The sequence below is a fragment of the Octodon degus genome, unplaced genomic scaffold (assembly GCF_000260255.1).
Source record: "Octodon degus isolate 3935 unplaced genomic scaffold, OctDeg1.0 scaffold00164, whole genome shotgun sequence".
Classification (NCBI taxonomy): Eukaryota; Metazoa; Chordata; class Mammalia; order Rodentia; family Octodontidae; genus Octodon; species Octodon degus.
The window spans coordinates 1,143,142-1,151,093 of NW_004524740.1; the positions used below are offsets into that span (position 1 = coordinate 1,143,142).

General features: G+C 41.0%; 1 long non-coding RNA gene across 1 annotated transcript; it reads left to right on the top strand.

Annotated features, from left to right (window-relative positions):
- Positions 1-4,597: 4,597 nt before the first annotated feature.
- Positions 4,598-6,903, top strand: LOC111813110. The gene is made up of 3 exons (XR_002818444.1): positions 4,598-4,692; positions 5,335-5,435; positions 6,830-6,903. It is a non-coding gene; the product is annotated as an uncharacterized LOC111813110 (long non-coding RNA).
- Positions 6,904-7,952: the final 1,049 nt, after the last annotated feature.

Consider the following 7,952-nt stretch of genomic DNA (forward strand, 5'->3'; position numbering starts at 1 on the left):
TACTATGACGATACTGCCCCTTCCCTAGATAAGGACTCTTTACACTGAAATTGGTCACTCTCTAAGGTTCTTGGCCTCCATAGGGGAATCACAAAGTGACATAAATTCACTGAGCTGATGGCAATGCTAGCTTAAGCCCTAGTTTCTTCATGGTTCAGTATCTAATATCCAGCAGAATAAAACATGTACAGATCCTGACTCCTTTTTATTTATTTTGTAACATTTTCTTAATAATCCGTTATACTCCTGCATGTGTAAATGCCTTGCTCAAAGGAATAGAAAGGCACAGGTCCCTTCCAACAGAAATTCATAATAGGGGCAGCTGCCAGTTTTGAGGATACTGTGCTAATAGTATGAATGTATGTAAATTTTCCTTTAGTTTGCTCAACAAGGTCTGAGTTATGATGAAATGAGGCTCAGAAAACAAAATTAATTTTCCCAAGGTTATAGAGGTAGCAAGTGGTGAAGCCAAATGCAAATGACAGCTGTCACTCTCTAGATTCTTACTCCTGCTCACTATGCTATACTCGCATCAGTCTTATTCTCCAACTTTATGACCTGAGTACACAGCCAGAAATGAGGGCCACCTGCTATATCCACTCTTGTAAAACCAAAATTACAGTTTTGGGTGGAGAATCCTACCTTTCGTTTGGTTGAGTGCCAGAATCTACTCTTGAGCTCACCGTGATTCTCTGCTAATGACATCCTGATCATTAAAACCATACAAGATGGAGCAGAAATTTGTGCTTTCAAAAGTCACTTATCTGTGACCAGAAATGAACCAAAATATTTCCTAAGAATTTGGATGTACCCTCACAGAAATATGTGCCGTGTAACAGCCCTGTCTTTGAAGTTTGATCTTAGTTCTACCATTTAACTATATTTTCATGCTGCTAAACCTCTTTGTGGCTTACTTTTGCACCTGTGAGATGATCATAATAATGCTTGTGTAATTTCCTAAGTACAATGGCTCTTCCAGAACACCCCCCAAACACACAAAGGGCCCTCAACATCTCTCTTGATACTGTACAGTGGAGAGATGCCTGACTCAAACTAGGCAATGAAGTTCTCTCTCAACATTCTTCTCACCCTACTATACTACTTGAGAACAAAGGAAGATTGTTAGCAAAAACTGAAAGATGAAATAGAGGTGAAAGTGAAACAGACATGACCCCCTTGTATCTGAAACAGACATGACCCCCTTGTATTGGCATACAAAATTCTTCCTTTAGGCCGCTGGAGTTCTAACAAACCTTCTACTGCTTATCAGAAATATTAAACGTACAAGTGTCTATGAAGAGCTAGAATGAGTGCTCCATAAATGGCACTAACTCACATTTGCAGTGGACTGCTCTTCAGGTCCATGTCTTGTTGAGCTCCTTAGTTTATATAAGAGGAAAGCAAGTTTCTTGAGGCTAGGGACTATCAGCATTTAAACATTGATTTAAATTTTCAGCACAAGGCACACCACAAGTTAAAACCATGAGGATAATAATGTACCAACAGCTGGGAAAACCTCTGAGGGTTGTTGATTTTTTTGTGGGGAGGTGGAAAGTCCAGTCACTTGGGTAAATGCAAATGGTCCTTGGCAGCTCTGGGCCAACCAGGTGATACTTGGTTTCCACTTGAAGCTTCTGTATGTGAATGAAATACTGTTTTGGTCTCTTGTACCCACACAGTTTCTGGGGAATACTTATTCTTTTACCTCCATCTCTCTCCTCTAGAGTAGGAACTCCTTAAGGAAAAGCAACACCTGCCTTGTTCTCCCCACACTTCCAGCACTTAGCACAAGTTATGGGACACCATGGGAGATTTGTAAGTTTTTTTTTTGAAAAACCAATATAGCTGTTTTCTCACCAACATTTATATGATGGGATTCAAGAGGAAGTATACCCACCTCCAACATCATTCCCTTCCTGCCATTTCAGCCTATTTAGACCTCCGATTTGGGGAATTTAACATGTTCCCATTAGACAGCATGGCATAATTATGCATGTACAGCCCCACTGTGAACATATTAAAGCCCTCAGCATGCAGTCCTGTCTTCAACCTCTTGCTAAATTCCAACTCTATTTTCTCTGCTACCACCATTTAGTCAAAATCCCCACTTATATCCCTCACTTTCTTTCCATTATATATTCATTTAATAACCACTTAGATAATAAATACCCATCACTGAGTCTTAAACACAAACATTAAATACAACTTTGCCCTAAGCACCAAGATACTCAAGGAACTAACAAAATTGTCAAGTACTACTACCAATAAGTAAGAATAATATAGTGCAATGAAAACTATGACAAGTACAGAATGAAAGTTATTATCTTGATGGTTGAGGCTGAGGACATTTTCAGAGGTGTGTTAGTCACCTTTTCCTTGCAGTGACAAAACATGTGCTTAGATCATAGTCAGCTGTCTACATTGTTTTAGGCCTGTGGCTGTGCAGACACATCATGGCAGAAGAGTATGGTACAGGAAGGTTGTTCATCTTGTGGTAGCCAGGAAGAGGAGGGGCAAAAGGGAGGAGGAGAAAAGAGAAAAAGGAGGAGAAGAAAAAGAGGAGTAGGAGCAAAAAAGCAGAGAAAGAGGAAAAAAAGAACAAGAGGAGGAGAATAGGAGGAGAAAAAAGAGAGGAGGAGAAGGAGAGGAAGAGAAAGGAGGAGAAGAGGAAGGACAGGAAAAGGAAAAAGAAAGGTGGAGGGGGAGAAGGAATGAAAGTCACACCTCCAATGAGCTACCTCCACTAACTGGACCTTATCTCCTAATAGCTCGTTCAGATACAACTTGCCATCAATGGGTTAATTCACTGATAAAGTTAGTGTCTTCATGATCAAATAACCTTTTGAGACCCATCTCTAAATACTACAACGCTGGTGATCAAGGCTTTCTTGCATGAGCCTTTGGAAGGCAAGCCATATGCAAACTATAACATTTAGGCTGAGTATGGATAGATAAGAAATATTTGGACAAGCAGAGAAGGAAAGGAAAAAGAAGTTCCAAGTTCAAGGAACAGCCTGAACCAGATGAGTTAAACATGACACTTGAGAAAAGGGGCAGCAACCAGCCCAGCTCAGGGTGCCTGGGTGGTGGGGAACAAGAGAGTAGGTAGGAAAATAGGCTTGTTCCCACTGTAGAGGCTCTGAAGGTCCCACTCAGCTCAGAGGGCCAAATAAGCACATGTTTAGGGAACCCATAACAAAATCAGAAATGAGGACATCCAAAAAGTCAGTTAAATTTTGACATACATTTGATTTTTGCCCAATTAAAAAAATCTTAGGTTCAGGTTACAGTATTTTTTTTTTACAATGTAGAATTACATATGGAGACTATCACTAAACTTTTTGATGGTTAGTATCTCTAAAAGATTTTATTAGGCTCTAGACCTATTATAGAACTTAAACCAGCCAATCTCAGTTTGGGGGAGACAGGCACAGTGTAAAAGTTCTTTATGTATGACTTTTAAGTGCATCCTTAACCCCTGCAGGAGTACTATCAGTTTATGAGGTCAGTCAGCTGGTTGCACAAAAAGACTTCCAGTGGTGGCATTTCAGGAACTGTGACAACTGAAGCAAAATAGGGAGGATCTCTGCATGTAGCCCCAACGCTAGGAACTAAGGCCCTTAAAAGGTGTTATATTTCCCCAAATGAAGTCATCATCCCAGATGCCTGCAGAGGGGCTGCCAACTGGTCCTACCACCACTAACTAGCCAAGGCATTCTCCTTAACTGGGGAAGAAAGAGGGCATATCCTCTACCCTGAGACCAAGAGGGAGAATGTGTTTTAGAAGACTATTCCTCTAGATTAGGACTGCCTACAAGATGGAGGAAGTGAAATCTTACTGTTAGGTTGGCTGCTTCCTACAGTCTCGACCCCAGGCCTACCCCAGTGCTGAAGATGACAGACATCCTACAAGAGTTTAACACAGATGTCAAGAATTTAGGTTTGCAGAAATGAAGCTGGAAGAAATGAAATAAAAGGAAATGCATGTGTCAAGCAGACAAAGGTAATCACACCTGTGCAGGGGCCCAGCAGCAAAGGGACAGACCATAACATGGGGAGCCCAAGGGGCCCTACTGTGTCATTAGAAAATAATGAAGGAACACCCTGCTAGCTTCCACACCTACCTCTCCCTGCTCTGTTACACGACTGATGGTCCCTGAGTAGAGAGGGTAAAATGAAGGAGATGGCACCTGTGCCTGTCTAGCACCCAGCTCCTGGTGAGAGCATATTCTTCATATCTATAGCATCTTCATGCCTACCACATTCCTGGCCCACAACAAACAATATAATACTCAAGTTGAAAATGAACGAGTGGCTGCAATTATAAATAGTGCTTGTCTCCCACCCCACCCCAGATTTTCTGGTTTAGAAGTCTTACTTATCAGTCGGAGGAGGGTGTTCCTTTGGCACAGAGTTTTGCTTATGTAACATGACATTACTCAGGACAGGAATGGTGTGTGTCTCCAGCAATGTCAGTTTCTGGGAAGAGCTTAGTCTTCCACAGCCCTACCCCAAAATCTGCTTTCCAGCTCAGTAGATGGAACATATAAATTTCAGGGCTCTTGGCCCTGCTACATAATTCTCAGACTTCCAACAGCAACATGAAGTTGGGAGGCCTCATTCTTCTCGTGATCCTCATTACACTCAGCCTAGGGGTACAGGCGCTACCGGCTAAAAGGATGCAAGTGATGGGTGAGTATACCCCCAGTCTTCCTTGAAAGAAGGGCCAGAAAATAGAACATCAGGAACCAGCATGTACAGGAGAACAAGAAACAAGAGAAGGAAAGGTATTTCCTTCAGGGTTCTCCTTGATGGGCACTTCACTCCCCAGAACCAAATTTCTTTCTCTACTTTCTCCCTTCCTTTCCCTGGTTCATCTATCTGGACTCTCTAACCCTCACCTGCCCCTTCTCTCAGCCACCCTCCATCCCCCAGTAGCTCCCTCTCCCCGAGCTTCTTCATAGGATTGTGATAAAAATATTTTCTCAGTCATGTCGAACATCCATCATCTCTAGCTTTTACCACTTTTTTCTCAAAGGTGTGTCCCAAATTCTCTGCTCTTACTCCCTTGTAACTCATTCCTTAATGCATTGAAGACTGGCCACTGGCTTAATTCCTTTTCCATTAACCCTTTTGAGTAATGTGATGATATTGTTTCCAATGGAAATATTCACTATTAATGACTCATTCTGATAGCAGTCATTTGGGAATTACACTGTTTGCTGAACTCAAAGAAAAAGGTGGAATTTCTGCCTTAGTCAAGTGAGAATTCTGCCTTAGTCCATCCCTAGCCTTGGACCCATTACAGAGGTTTCAACTGCTCTCTTCTAACAGACTACTGCACTATACAATGTGCATTCGACTCGGACTGCAGGCCCAAAGAGAAGTGTGTCAACAAAGACTGTAACTTCATCTGTGTCCCAAGTTAAGGACTGGTAAGAACATCAGGTCTTTCCTCCTTGTCCAACCCAGGCAGCTTGTACACTTGGCTCCCACGGGACTGCTCGGAAATCGGGTGGGCTAGAAGTCCGTCTGTCTCTGCTCAGCCTTTCTCTATTCACCCTAAAGAAAAGATGCACCCATCACAGAATGGTGGTATCCAACCTTTAAAATAATTTTCTGGGACCAGGGAGATGGCTCAGTAGAATAAGCACTTCCCTGGCAAGTACAAGGGCCTGAGTTCAATCCCTGGTTCCACCAAAAAAAATTTAAAAAAATAAAATAATTTTCTGGTCCAATAGATATATCAGGCTATTTTTCAGTAAAATTATCTGTAATCCTACACCCCAAACTGATGTCTGCCTAGCACTGTGGTGCATATTGTAAATACACACGAACACATGTATATTTTAAAAATGAGAATCTTGTACTTCTTTTGATTTGTTGATTATTTTACTTAAAAATAGCAGGTGGAAGATTGGGCATGATGGCATGCGCCTGTAATCCCAGTGCTGGGGAGGCTGAAAACATGAGGATCGCTATGAGTCCAATCTCTTTAGTGAGACCCCATAGACCCTGTACTAAATACATATAAAAAAATAAGTAAATTAATAAATAAATAATGCTCTAGTGGCCCCATGTTACTGCAAATAAAAGACAAAACTTTAAAAAAAATAGCCAGTGGACAATCTTAAGATCAGTACTGATACCCCTATCCTGTCATCTATCCGTACTAGCCTGGCAGTTGGCCATATATGCTCAGCAACCTTCATTAACACATATTGAAGGCATTTATTATTTTTATAATATTAATATAGATGCAATAAACAATAAATTGAACAACATTCCTTTATTAGTTCCCTTGGTGGTCTAAGAAATACATTTGAGGACCAAATAATGTGTTCATTTTATTCCTTTGTTGCACATTTCCATATTGACCTATGAGGATCTCCTTCCTATAAAGAAGGGGTAAGTTCAAAAAAATGAAAAAAGGAAAATATAGAAACAAAGCTTTGTAAATGGGGAGAGGAGGAGGGATTGAAGGTAGAGTAGAGGAATAGGGGAAAAATCAAGTTATATCACGTACAGGTATAAATTCTCCATGATGAATGGGATCATTATGTATATCTAAAATGTACCAATGAAATCTAATGTAAAAAAAAAGATGTACTCTTAAAAAGCAAACCATTTTATGTCTAGAACATATTACTTGGGATGCTCAAGTCTTGCGTGCTCCCTACAGGTATTTTTAGGTTCCATGATTGGGAACTACTGCCTTTCAATGATATTCTGTTCATTCAAGTCCAAAAATCAGCAGGTCACCCATATAATGTATTGTCCATTATCTTAAGTGTCATGTTCTCTAATAGCTGTTCATCTCTTCATGAAGTTTCTACCGGCAAAAGACAGATGAAAGAAGAAGACATGGATGGCAACTGCAGCGAGCATGAAGGGAAGAGGGGTCTCTTTCAATAAATCATAATTGTAAAAATAGTCACACTACTTATTTCATTAGAGGTGATAGCAACAGGCAAAGAAGAAAACATATGACACTTGGGCCCTTTCTGTCAACAGGACTGCCAAATTCTCCATGACCATTATCAAGTTATTCTCCTTTCTTCCTGCGGAGCCCTTCACAGCAGGATCAAACCCCACTCCATTTCTATTTTGAGACTTGATCTGATGAGATTTCTAACTTGCCCAGGATTAGCCAAAACTTGTAAACCTCCTACTTCAGCCTCCCACAATGTTGGAATTATAGATGTCTATTATCTCTAAATTACTCTTACAATAATCTTTTCACAGAGCTTAGCATCATCCTTGCACATGTAATAACATTGAGTTTGGGAAAAATGAAATAATGTGCTCAAAGCCATAGATCACGTAAGTGTCAAGGCCTATAGAATAATCCCATGTGAATCTCCAAGGCCTAGGCAGTATAGACAGTTGTGTGGGCCCTAGTGAGTATCCTACCTTTTTGTGTGTTAGTTTCTTCACCTGCATTATATTACACCTCCATAGAGCTACAAAGATAAAAGAGGTCAGTTCATGTAGGGTGTTTGGCATAGTTCCTGAAACTTGGTGCTCTGTATTCTTGGCTTCTGCATCCACAGGTTCATCCATCCACAAATTGAAAATATTCAGGGTGAAAACAAAAGTTACATCTGTACAAAATATGTACAGCATTTTTTTTTTTAATTGGCACAGGGCCTCACTATGCAGCTTGGACTCATAGTGATCCTCCTGTCTCAGCCTCATCAGCACAGGGATTACAGGCCTACACCACCATGCCTGGTTTGGGGGTAAGCATGGCACACATGGGTTTTGGGGGCCAGCACAGTATGTGGTCCTAGTGCTTGCTAGCCAGGCATGTAGATCACTGAGCTATCGCCCCAGCCCTGTACACAATTTCTTCCTGTCATTACACTCTAAATGATACAGCACAGAAACTATTTATACAACATTATTCACACATGGGGCCAGGAAGATGGCTCAGTAGAATAAGCGCTTGC